The 14035-nt window shown below is 37.0% G+C and overlaps 2 long non-coding RNA genes across 2 annotated transcripts; both read left to right on the forward strand.

Annotated features, from left to right (window-relative positions):
- The first annotated feature begins 916 nt into the window (after window positions 1-916).
- LOC140893484 (uncharacterized) lies at window positions 917-3423 on the forward strand. The gene is made up of 4 exons (XR_012153161.1): window positions 917-1188; window positions 2125-2202; window positions 2277-2377; window positions 3328-3423. It is a non-coding gene; the product is annotated as an uncharacterized lncRNA (long non-coding RNA).
- Window positions 3424-4152: 729 nt separating this feature from the next.
- On the forward strand, window positions 4153-5216 carry LOC140886176 (uncharacterized). Its single transcript, XR_012151454.1, has 3 exons — window positions 4153-4292; window positions 4523-4684; window positions 5102-5216. It is a non-coding gene; the product is annotated as an uncharacterized lncRNA (long non-coding RNA).
- The last annotated feature ends 8819 nt before the right edge of the window (window positions 5217-14035 follow it).

Consider the following 14035-nt stretch of genomic DNA (forward strand, 5'->3'; position numbering starts at 1 on the left):
TAAGGGCCATGTGGAGCGAGCCAAGGGACTGTTGGATTTAATCCATACAGATGTGTGTGGTCCACTTAGCATCACCACTAAGCACGGACATCCTTACTTCATTACCTTTACCGATGACTTCTCTAGGTATGGGTATGTGTATTTGATGAAATACAAATCTGAAGCTTTTGAAAAGTTCAAAGAATTCAGAAATGAAGTAGAAAAACAATTGGGACAAAGCATCAAGGCACTTCGATCGGATCGAGGTGGTGAGTACTTGAGTACTGAATTCCAAGAGTATCTTAGGGAGAATGGGATTCTCTCACAGTGGACTCCTCCTGGTATACCTCAGTTGAATGGTGTTTCAGAACGTCGTAATCGAACTTTCACTAGTAGAATTTCTGTATTTTACTTCGCCATGAGTTACTTCGGCAATTAGTAATTACGAAGTAAAATGAAACAATCAACTTCGGTAATAACACGGGCGAAGTAAAAACACACCTTTTACTTCAGATTTTAAAAAACCCGGGCTTCACTAATAATTTTGGGTAGCATTTTACTTCAGCATATCATTTTTGCTGAAGTAAAAAGTAAAAAAAATTAAATTTTTAATTATAAGAGCCGAAGTAAAATGATGAAACGGATCTCTTTGCTTATTTCACCTTTCACTTGGTAAAAATAGAAAACACTCAGCTCGCGTTGAAACAAATCAACCTTGATCCCCTTTCTTCTTCAAAACCCAAGCGGCCGCCGATTTGCATCTCCAGCCGTCCACCACCGCCGAAACCGCTCGCCAATTCCATATACATACACATTTACCATACATACACACCAGTGAAAAAAAACACCGATCCCAAACCATCTCCCAATCTCTCTCTCGCATAGCTTAACCCCGTTACATTCCATGGACCATATTTTCTTCGTCCGACATCAGAATTTCAAATCGTTTAAGAGGTTTTGTTCCTGACATCAATAGATTCGTTTCGAACCATGAATCGCTATTTTTTATTCTCATTTCTGCCCAAATAGATCCATTTTTGTGACCTTTTTTGAGTAAACTTTCACTCACGAAATTTTCTGGTGTACGACTGATTTTAGGTCGATTCTTGGGGCTTCAAGGTCATGAGTTGTTTGTGTTCGAGCTTAGGAGAGTTTCGAACCTACCCAGCCCCTTTTCAATGATTTTCGACGGCGATTCAGATTTTTCCGGTGAGTATAGCTGCTTACTCAATTCAATCTTTTTGTATTTTGAGTTTAAGTATTTTTAAGTGTTTTATTTCAACATCTAGTGTGAAAATCAAGTTGGTTTTGTGAGGTATATAGGCTGCCCGTGATGGACAGTTTACGAGCTTCGATTTAAATATCTGTCGCCGCTAAAATCAAGGATTTTTACAAATTAGCTACGAAATTTTAGTAATTTGGGTCCGAGATGCACCCTTCACCACCCAATGTTTCCATTCTCAGCATGATTTTATTTATCTTTTTAGAGGTATTTATTGGGGTTCATGTATTTTTCAGGATATATCGAGGATTTTCTTGGTACTTCAAGTATTTACTTTGAAGTTCTTTTCGTTGATTGGATTGAGAGAAAACAAATTTTATGTGAATTGCTCAAGTCTAATATCCATTTAATCCATTATATTGTGAGAGAGAAAGATGCTATGTAGTATGTACTTGAAATTACTATGGATGGTGATGGTCTTTTATTCATCATAACATGAGAACGTTGAGCACCTAACCTGTTGTACTTAGACTGCTTTGTTATGGTTCCGAAGAATTACAATTTATACACAGCTGCATCAGTCTTGTTTCATTGTACTTCTTTTATTTCCTTTGTCTTTTCACGCAGTAAGCAATATCTATCACTGTCAGAGCGTTATTTATATTTTGATGATATCTGATGTTAGGGAAAATAGGTACGATAAAGTTTGTCTTTAGTTAAAAAGAAAGGAGGCGGCCAATTCCACTATGTATCCTAATTCTGAATTTGATGGGCGGGGTTTGTGAGTGGGGCTAAGTATCAAAAATTAATTGTGAACAAATGTCAAATTATAATGACAATCAAATTATAATGCGATGTGAATATAATACTGTTTTTTACTCTTCAAAGATCTATGGATGACTCACATTTTTTACTCTTCAAAGATCTCGAACCGAATTGTGTACTCCATCGAGCTCCAAATCATACAGAGAAAAACAAAGGAGGGATCGGCTAAATGACAAGTAATCACATGCCTTTTTGTGTTTCAGTACTTGTTCTATGTTTTACTCTTACTGACTTAATTGTGCACTTTTAGGTTTATGGAATTAGGCGCTGTCCTGGAGCCTGGTAGACCTGCCAAAACAGACAAGGCTGCTATCTTGTTTGATGTTGTTCGAATGGTGACTCAGCTGAGAGGTGAGGCTCAGAAGCTGAAAAACTCAAATTCAAATCTCCAGGAGAAGATTAAGGAGCTTAAGGTAGGAGTAGGACTGGGTTGTCTCATGTTTCAATTTGCATATGAATCTCTTTCAGTGTCATGATCCAAGGATGATTTTAGCTGATTAGAAGCTCTCTTATTTGAAAAGAAGTACCTATCTATGTTTTCTGTGTTTCCCCATGTGGGAGGGACAGAGTTTTGGAGTAATTGGTGAATGGTTTTGTCCGAATTGTTGTATCCAAATACATCCGGGAAGAGAAACCTGAGTGGGCTTGATGTGAGAGTGATTCCAAATAGCATTTCCATTTGAGTACATGTGATTGTAGAGAGTTTTGTGGTGTATTGTTCAAATAAATTGTAGAGTTCTAAATACTGTGTCCGTAGCATAAGGATGGAATAAAGGATAGTAGTAATACTTCCATATGAAGAATAATTTCTTACACCTACTGTCATTTAGAAATCAGGTATTGATCAGGGCATATTTCAAAGTTGAAATTCACATAAAACTTGTAGATAATTGTGTTTTATTCGATTTGCCACTGGTTATAACTAATTAGGATGTAAAATGAATTTTATATGAATTTTCTACTGAAATTGTTCCAATATGCAGAAAACAGAACATCTGAGTTTCAGGTGTGTTCTTGCAGACATATTTAGGCCTACTAGATGATTTTATTTGGAAAAGCTCCGAGAATATGAAATGTAGCAAAATGAGTTAGCTTTCATTTCCAATTACAAAACTTGTTTTGAATCATAAATGAATTAAATATGATTTTTAAACTATCAACTGACGAATCTGGAATTCGGTTTCGACCTTGTTACAATGATAATGATATGAGGTGTTTTAGAGCATCTTCAATAATTTTGTTTTTTTGTAATGGCGGTCTTTTTTTAACATGCATGTTTTGTGAAATTTTTATGCTGACAGTGGCAAATATTCTGTTTCTTGAGTCACCGGCTGGTGTTGGCTTCTCTTATACAAACACTAGCTCTAACCTAAAGGATTCTAGAGACAAAAGGACAGGTATATACTCGTTACTTGTTTTGTACAGACCCGAACATGGATGCATGTTGTAATTGTTTGGGGTGAAGTCTTCAGCAAACATTGAATTGCTTAAAAGTCGTTTTGCCTGTTTTCAGACATTATTGATTCAGGCTATAATGGTAGGCCTGCATTCTGTGCATAGAAAACACAATTTTTGAAGATATATGTTGGTTGATCTGATTTTGTTTTTAATATATGTAATTGGTTTATTAGCTACCTTCCCACTCATTTTAAGATAAACGTGGTTTTGTTAAGACTTAAGAGTAATTGTCAGCTTCTAGACTTAAGAGTAATTGTCAGCTACCTATGATTTGGTGAAAGATGGTAAACTTGTTTCAGTCACTTTTAATCGTAATATCCAATATGTTAAATATCTTAGGACTGAGAACTGCTCTCTATTAAGAATTAAATTGGCCAATTTGTCAAACTTTCTACTTGAATGTGTGTTTATCCAATATGTTTCAGTCAATGCAACTGTTGTACCAGTATTCCTATCTTTAGCATATCCGTTTTATGGCGAATGTGTGTTTATTGATATTCGATTCATGGTCACTGTACCTTAAATATGATTCTATAGGAATTTAAAAGAGAAGGAGAAGACACGCAAGCTGGTTTCCGGGAATCATGGGTACGTTTTATTTTCCCAAGCTTTTCCCTTTTTTTCCATTTCAACATCGGCTGAATGGATGAGAAAACTACTACAGGTTTCAGGAAATGTATTCTCGAAGCTTTGGAATATTTTCTTTTCCAACTCAATGAGAGAGAGATGTTTATAAATTCTTATTTTGCTCATAGCCAAAGTGAGAGCCAAGACACTTGGCTTGCACTGAACTCAATTCAACAATAAGGTACAAAAATTAATTTGTCTTTTGTTTAGTTAAAACAAGTTACATAAATATTTCATTCTTGGAATTTGAAAGTGTGTATCCAATCACATTGTGTATGGATTAATGAGTATAAATCATTGTTATTATATATGCACATGTTCATACACCACTTGATCGCTACAATGATGATTTGCTCAATTTTAGAGATATATTTTAGTTGCCTATCACAGTTTTAATTCAATTTACTGTAGGGTTCTATTCTGGAAACACCTGGATGCATCACTTGATTTGGATGCAGTGTATTTGTTTCTTGGATACGCAATTTGGATACGGAATGCAAGTATTGACTCACCCAGTACATATAATAATCTAGTAAATCTGATGAGTTGGGTATTCATTTACCATTCTGGGAGGTAAATCAATGATAACCTATGGATTTATTTATTTTTTTACTCACCCAAAATTTATTGGTCTCATTAGAGGTCATAACGCAAGAATCATAGTTAGTCATGAGCTTAGACATGGTCTCATTTCGAGTAATTATTATTAAAATTTACAGCATAATATATGATTGAAAGGTCTACGAAATATGAGGCATTGACGAAATCTTCTGAAAATATAATGATTTGCAAATAATGCAGCATGAAAATATGAGTTTATTCATCATAACTTTAATGGAATCAATTGCATAGTGAAAACATTAGAATATCATCCTAGAATTAGAGTCTTCTTTCTTGCTGATACATACTAATGGATTTTTGTCCTTAAAAATCTCTACATTTTATTTGATTCTATATTTGAATTGTTGTTTTACTGAGAAATATTTCTAGGTTCTTATGGCAGAGGATCGTGCCTCAGGAGGGTTTCTAGGTTCTGGTATTACTGTGGAAGCTGCCAGAGAAGCTGTGTGGAGTTTGCGGCAGGAGGATAATGGTAACGGTGGGAGTGCCGAGGATGTTTTGCAATCGGAGAAGTCTGCTACGGATGTGATAAATGTATTTAAATATTTTTTTAATTCCAGTTAACATATTCTTTTTCTTGAAATTGCAGGTCTTTCACCGCCACCAACACCGGTCACTTTCTAGAAGCCCGATTATCACCTCCTCATTCTGCCTCTGCTCCCAGATTTGGTATGTAAGGTTTTCTTTTGGTGTTGTCAATACAGACTTTGTTTTAGAATATTATAAATATAAATATTTGAAGTAGTTTTATGTTTACTCGTTCTTGGATTCGACTATTATGAACAGACTTGACTACATGAATTTCTGATTGAAGAAGAGTCTTTTGAGAGTTTCTTGAAATTTTCGACCGAAAATATGTTCTGTTTTTTAAATCAAATTTCGAACAAAGTGTGGTGTTGTCTAAGATCTTTAAAATGCTTGTCATTTATTTTCATGTTTTCTGATTGTAGGATTATTTGGTATGCGCCGTGGACAGGAAGGCTCTAATTCTTCGACACTAAGGAGAAATTCATCTGCCTCTGCAAGCTTGAACAGCCTTGCTTCAACCAGTACAACTGCAACTTCAGGTCTTGAAATCAGTTAGTTCATGGAATAACATTGAAGCACACTTTATTTGGGAAAACATTTCATGCAAGCTGGATTATATTTAACCTCATAAGATTGTTCAAGCTTTCGCTCTCACTGCTTTCTCAAAATTCTTTATCTTTCAGCTCCTCTTGGCGCACAAATAGCTGGTGCTTTGATGAGAAACTATTTATACAGAAACTTTACAAGGTATAACATTTTCTTCAGATGAATTTTTAAATATTTATTTGATGTTCTAAATTTGATACAAATGATACAGGTTCTAGTCAATGTATCAAAGATTAGTCCCATTGTCTTTTATCTGAGGGATGTCGAGTCCTCTGCAAATCGCAGAGAGTTTGTAACTTGTTCCAGAAAATGCTGGCAAAACTGTCTTGTTCCAGAAAATTTTTGAAGAATTGTTTTGGGAAAACATGTGGAAATAGAATGTATGCTTGATTTTGTTTTGGTAAAGTAGAATAATGAATGCAGATGTCAAGTCATGTCAAAAAACATGTGGAAATAAATTGTATTCTTGATTTTTCTTTTCCAATGGTTCTCGTTCAGATCCCATGTTCAATGAAAAGGACGTGTTTATTTTCTTTTTTTTGTTCTGTTTTTTTTTTTCACACATTGGCTCCATTTGTATTATGGTTGAGATAAAAGGGTTGATTTTTGTTCGTATTTTATGGGTTTTGGACAGGTTTACAAGATCTCCATTGGTGCAGCTTGTAATATTTCATGGCCGTTTCATAGGCTGGTGATTCAAGTGTTGGATGATTCCACTGCTCTTGTCGTTAAGGTACATTTGGTGCTATGAATCGCGAAAAATAGGGAATCTAGAGATTTAATTTTTGTTTGTGAATATATTTTATATATTTATAAGTAACTAATCCTTTTTTTATCATTTTCTTGAAATTAGATCAGTAATCCTCACTTTTTAATTATGTATAAATGAATACTTTACTACTCAATTGGATTCCAATGGAAGAAGACCAGAATAACAGCCAATGGATCAGTAATCGCCGCCGCAGAATCATCGCAATCTCTACCACGATTTTCCTCACCATCGTCGTCGTTTCACTCATCGTCGCTCTGGTCCATGATTCCACCATGGAAGAATTTGCTGAGGTTAGAAGGACATTATTTTTAATTGAGCTCTTTTGGAGGCATTTAAAGTAGTTGTGGCTTTGGCCTTGATTGTGAATAATCGAATCATGAGACCTGGAAATGGAAGCATGCAACTGAATGCGACCATTTATTTTTGTTTTTGCAGCTGTTGAAAATTTTTCCGGGTTCATCAAAGTATTTGAGAAGTATTTCCGGGTTCATATTTTCATTCTAAGTTTGTTGCAAGTACTAGTTACTTATAAAGGATATATGTCTCTGGATTGATTCAGGTTTGGAGGCATTGGCGTGAGGGAACAACTGCAAATATGATAGATCCTATGTTGAAGGATGGATTAATGTATAGTTTTTTTCCCTAGTGTTTATATAGTTAGAATTTGATTATTTTTTATAGATGCACTTTTAGTTTTGTGGAAATACTTGTGGATACATGCATATTTTTGGGTTATTTTGGTGGATATACTTATGAATTCATGGATGTTCGTTGTTTTGAAATGAATAATTTATGAACCTTATTAGTCTATTTTAAATTTCAAAAATATATTTATATAATGTAATTATTGTATCTAAATTTTAATGAAGTGGAACGACAATTTCACTAATCGACGAAGCAAAATAATAAATTGATGAAGTAAAAGCTATTCTATGGCTTCGTATCTGAAGTAAAAGCTATTCTATCACTTCGTCTGTTAATAAAATTAATGAAGTAAAAGCTATTATATGGCTTCAGTAATTTCATTAATAAGCGAAGTCGAATAATGCATTTTACTTCGGTGATAAAAGAAATTAACGAAGTAAAACACAATCTTTCACTTCGTATACAAACCGAAGTATAATCATAGTTATTATTTCATTAAATTCATTAATTACCGAAGTATAAGCATATGTTTGACTTCGTAACTTATGAAATGAGCGAAGTAAAATATATGTTTTTACTTCGGCACCGGTCCAATTCTGCCTTCAAAAAATGGCCAAAGACTTCGGTAATTTATGGTATAAGACTTCGGTGATTCAGCGAAGTAAAAAAGTACTCTATTACTTCACGTGACACTACTTCGGTAATTAAGTTCCTACAACTTCGGTTATTAACCGAAGTCTTACGCGATTTTTCTACTAGTGTTTGATGGACATGGTTCGGTCTATGATGGGGTTCACGGAGTTGCCGCCATCCTTTTGGGGATATGCACTTGAGACAGCGGCACTGTTGTTGAACAATGTCCATTCAAAGGCAGTTGATAAGACACCATATGAGATATGGATGGGAAAATCTCCAAAGTATTCTTATCTAAGAATATGGGGATGCCCTGCTTATGTGAAGCAGATAGTGGGAGATAAATTGGATGCTCGATCCATTTTATGCTACTTCGTGGGATATCCAAGGAATTCGGTTGGATATTATGTCTATCATCCCAAATAAACAAAGGTGTTTGTTTCTAGGAATGCAACCTTCTTGGAGAAGGAATTTCTATTGGATAGAAATTGGGAGATGATAGAACTCGAAGAAGTTCGAGAAACACCCACGATTGTGGAACCCACACCCGAACAGCCAAGAGAGGAGACACTAGCTCCTAGAAGATCCGAGAGGATCTCAAGACCACCTATGAGGTATGGTCTGCTTCTTGAAGAGGGCCAAGATGAGCCTGACCATGGATGTGATCCAAGGACCTTCAAGGAAGCATTGTCTGATGCCGATTCATCCAAGTGGCTTGAAGCTATGGAATCTGAGATGAATTCCATGTATTCGAACCAAGTGTGGAATCTTGTGGATCCACCTGAAGGAATTGTTCCTATAGGGTGTAAATGGATTTACAAGAGGAAGCTTGGGACGGATGGGAAGGTTCTGACCTTCAAGGCTCGATTGGTGGCAAAAGGTTATACTCAAAGGCAAGGAGTTGACTTTGAAGAAACTTTTTCTCCAGTCGCAATGTTCAAGTCCATAAGGATATTGCTTGCCATTGCCGCATGGTATGACTATGAAATATGGCAAATGGATGTGAAGACAGCTTTTCTTAATGGGGATATTAAGGAAGAAATTTACATGTCTCAACCTGAAGGGTTCACATCTATTGGAAGTGAGCATAAAGTATGCAAACTTCAGAGATCTATCTATGGTCTCAAACAGGCATCTAGGAGCTGGAACCTCAGATTTGATGGTACAATCAAAGAGTTTGGGTTTACTAAGAATCCTGAGGAACCATGTGTGTATAAGAAGGTCAGTGGGAGTGCTGTGACATTCCTAATACTTTATGTTGATGACATTCTACTCATTGGGAATGATGTAGGAATGTTGCAATCAACTAAAGTATGGTTATCGAGTAAGTTCTCGATGAAGGACTTGGGTGAAGCATCTTTTTGATGAAACTTAAAATTTGTAATTATTTATATGTTAAAAAGTGTGTTTTAAAATTTAAGTTTAATTAAAATTATGAAGTTGTATTATTTTAGTGTTATGTGTTTATATTTAAATGTTTTACTAAAATGTTGTATTTTACGGTTTGCGCAGGTTTGGTAAAAATAAAATTACTCAAGCTACAGAGGTCATAATGGAGTAATCTTAAAACCTGTAGAATCACAAAAGAGGCATCTTCAACTTTGTAGAAGACAAGAAATTCCAAAAACTTCATTATGATGATCAAAATAATCAAACATCAAAATGGAGATAGATTTACTTTTACTATGACCAGCTTGGAGTAAAAATATCATAAGTATTTCATATTTTATCCAAAAGGGGTGAATGAGTTGTCCAAGCACATCTACACAAAATATCCTACGTGTTCTATGTTGAAAAGAAAGGCTGAATCGGTGGTCTAAGGCATCAAACATACCAATTAAAGTTGGGTCATGATATTGATGTAAGAGTGGGTGCCCAGTGAGCCAACTGTGTGGCTATGGGCTTTGTTGACTCTTTGTATAAACAATCTTTTGTTTAATATTATTTACACTTTTATGGCAATGACTTTATATTACTTCATATTGTTATATTGTGATATACTATTGTTGTTTTGATAAAGACCTTGAATATACTATAGTGTATGTAAGATGTGGTAGAACATGGAGATGTCTATCATGAAATACATCTTATAGTCACTGTATATTCTAAAACCGTTCCTAGTCGATTGAGCCGTCCGATAATAAGGATAAGGATCGCTCGAGTTTGAGACTAGCATTTGCGATGCGGAGTACCACGTTTCATTGGTAGGGAACATGGAGATGTTCGAAGCATGCAAATGGATATTCATAGGATGAATAGTCGAACTACCCTATCCGGACTTTCCAAGTGGTTATCACTTATCGAGTGGATAAAGTCCGCGGTTTTGGTTGTACACCATTAGTCCTTACGACTTGAAACATCATGGAGACTCTATATGCTAGTACTGTGCTTTGACTCGTTTACCGACTCTGAGGGGGTCATCAGGTGTCGAGATTGGGTACAGTTACGACACATATAGGAGTCAATGCATTGTTGTCAAGGATTCACCACATACTTGCGAGTGTGGATATCCTATGCGATCTGAGGAGATATTAGTGTGACAAATCTCTGGCCAGAGTACTTGATGTGATTTAAGAAATGGTTTCTTAGTAGCACATGCGATGTCACTAATTTGATCTTCAAGATGCATTGCATAGTTATCGAATCTTGAGCGACTCTCGATATACCAATGGTTGTTGATTCGATCGGGATATATGGATGAAGGGACCGTACTATACGCTAACCAAAATCTACTGGTTCTTGTAGGCACTATCAGTGATACCTAGGGAATCATGGGGCGATGTTGCTAGGCGCTTTACCATGATTCGTTGGGCAAGTCGGAAAGTGTTGTTCCGAGTCACAAGGAGTTGTGAGCCCACGGCTAGCTGTATCCCTGAACCATTGAGGGTCACACAGTGTAATGGAGTTTTAATCCCCGTTGAGATAGTTAAATTTAAAGAGTTAAATTTAATGAACTAAGGAGTTGGACTTCTTAAATAAGAGTAAGGGAGTAGGATTTCCTAAAATGACATAGGGATGGACATTTTTGGAAACCACTGAATTCGGATTCAGGAAAATTTATTTTGACTTTAAAACGTGCAGAAATGGTTTCTGTGCACATTGGTGAAATCGTTTCATCAATCGGAGTCACGATGAATTTTATATTAATTTCTGAACGAGTGGGCTTTGCTTGTCGGGCCCCAGCTTATGACTAATGGGCCCTAAGGTGTTAGTGGCCTGCATTATAAATAAGTTATTTCAGTACAGAAATTACACACGACAGGTCATTATTTTGAGAGCAATTTTCGAAAACCCTACCCTCTCTCTCAAACATATTTCGGCCGCCCCCTCCTTGCTCTGCCCGAGAAATTCCGGTCTGTGATTTTGAATCGCAGTAAGGAATAACGAATCAAATTCGTGTATTCTCTTCGCAGAAAACTTCTGATAGATTTTCTAGTGCAATCTATCAGAGGGATTAAACCTCTGTTCGTGGACCTGATTGAAGGCGTTCATCGGTTCCAGGGAGAGACAACAAGAGCAGAATTGTTCTGTTGGTGTCCATTAATCTCGTTGCGAGATTTGAGGTAAAATTTATTTAATTGTTATTTAAATTTTACACACACGTAATTCAATCGATGTATGGTTGATACCCACACCATGGAAACGTTCCATGAAAAATTTTTAAACTTCCGCTGCACCGGGTATCAATCGTAATTGGTCTGGGAACTCGCCAGTTTTCCAACAGTGGTATCAGAGCCAGGTTGCTCAGATCAATCGATTGAATAATCAATTGTACAAAATTTTTGAGTCTCGGTTTTTGAAACAAAATAAATATTTTTAATAAAAAAAATTTTTTTTTTCCGGGGGGCGAAACCCGGGCAGCGATTGGATCGCTGCCCGGAGGGGGCAGCGATGGTCGCTGCCCCCAGGGGCGGCGCACGGCGCCGCCCAAAGGGGGCGCACGGCGCCGCCCAGGGCGGCGACCGTCGCCGCCCAGGGCGGCGCACGGCGCTGCCCAGGGCAGCGCTGTGCGCTGCCCAGCGCAGCGCTGGGCGCTGCCCAGGGCGGCGCACAGCGCCGCCCAGGGGCGGCGCTCGGCGCCGCCCAGGGGCGGCGCCAGGCGCCGCCAGGGCAGCAAACGTTGCTGCCCTAAGGGGGCAGCCGGGCTGCCCCGGCCCGCGCCCCGGGTGCGGGCCGGCCCGGGAGTGTCCCGGGCGGCCCGCGGGAAAAATTATATTTTAATTTTAATATTTAAAATTTTATTTTTGGTCCGGTCAAAAATTGTTTTTGATTGGTTCACGAGATTTCGGATCGAATTGTTCGAGTCCGTAAATTTTAAAATTGATTTTGGATAAATTTGAATTTTTGGAAAATTTTAATATTTTATCCGTAAATTGAATTTTGAAATCAATTATTTTGGTACAATTGATGATAAGATATGATCTTATGATATATTAGATAAAATATGATTTTATTTGTAAAATTGGATTTTATAGATAAAATATGATTTTATTTGATATGGAGATAAAATATGATTTTATATGTGAAATGTGATTTTATATATAAAATATGATTTTATCTTGTTTAAATTTGAATTGCCACAGCATGTTATCCAATAAATTAATTTTGAATTAAATGTTATTGGATAAGGATGATCGATTGCCATAACCAATTTTGTAGGTGTATGTTAGGAATTTACATTTTGTCTTTATTGTTGTTGGTTTTATTAATGGGCCTGGTTTATGGCCCGATATGAATGTCATATGTAATAAAAGTGGGCTTGGTTTATAGCCCGTTCCCACCCCCTAAAAATGTATCCCCTACTTGTCATTGTTATTTAATTGTAAATACATTAGATTTAGTGGGAGATCAAGATTTGAAGATGGTGGGCCCAGCAGACAATGAAGACTGAAGAAATGTAAATTGGAAGCATATGTAATAGGATTGCATTTGCATACTGCATATTACCTAGGATTGGACTAAGACCCGTGATTGGCAACCACGGGTCAATTAGAAATGGAATCGATCATCCTATATAATATGTGATATTATGATTGTATGCATGTTTAGACATAAATTGCGTGAATCCGGCAATGCATGCAATAAATTAAATATGATGAGACAAATATTTTTATAAATAAAATCCCTCATTTTAAATATGATTTAAAATTTATATCAAGATAAATAAAGGAAATTTAAATATTGTTTAAATGTTCCTACCTTCCATCAACGGTCAATGTATGTGATGCTACCCGCGGATACGGTCCGGCTCATATTATTGGGGGGGCCCGTCCGTCGGAAAGCTGTACATTGGATCGACAAATGTTGTAAGTTGGGTGGAACTCCCATGGGATCGGCTCATATTATTGGGGGATCCACATGGCGACCGTCCATCACAACTTAATATTGATGGGTCATCTTGACATGTCACTTTAAACGGCGTCATATTATTGGGCCCTTATTGGACATGAGGTAAATCACATGGGGGTTGCTTTGGAAGCAATTGGGCTCTACCTTTTGAGAATTATGGTTGGCTGATATTATTCGGGACCATAAGTTTGTCAATTGGACTCCATGTTCTCACTAAGGAAAAAGTTTCCCGTTTTCACTAGAGGGTGGTGAAATCGTTAAAATAGTGGGAGTGAGATTCATAAAATTAAATTCGCCTATTTTATGTCTTAGTAAATTGTTAAACAATCATTGATATATGTCTGTTTTTCCTTTTCAGTATTTCATACAATGAATTCGCGAAATCCTTTATTCTCGATCCTCGAACAAAACAAGCTGACTGGCGCCAACTATACGGAATGGTTCCGGAAGTTGAAGATTGTCTTAACTTCGGAGAAAATGCTCTACGTGTTAGAGAAAGCACCTCCGAAGGAAGCACCAGCTGACATAAGTCCGGAGGAATTGGCCAAACTTGATGCATGGTGTGACCATGACATCAAGACCAAATGCTATATGCAAGCCTCGATGTCTGATGAACTCCAGAGGCGATTTGAGGACACGGTGAATGCTGCTGACATTCACACGCAACTCAAGGAACTTTTTGGGGCTCAGTCGAGGGCTGAAAGGTTCTCTACTGTTAAGGAGTTGATGACGTGCCGCATGCGTGAAGGGACTTCGGTCCGTGATCATGG

Source organism: Henckelia pumila, chromosome 3 (assembly GCF_033568475.1).
Source record: "Henckelia pumila isolate YLH828 chromosome 3, ASM3356847v2, whole genome shotgun sequence".
Lineage (NCBI taxonomy): Eukaryota > Viridiplantae > Streptophyta > Magnoliopsida > Lamiales > Gesneriaceae > Henckelia > Henckelia pumila.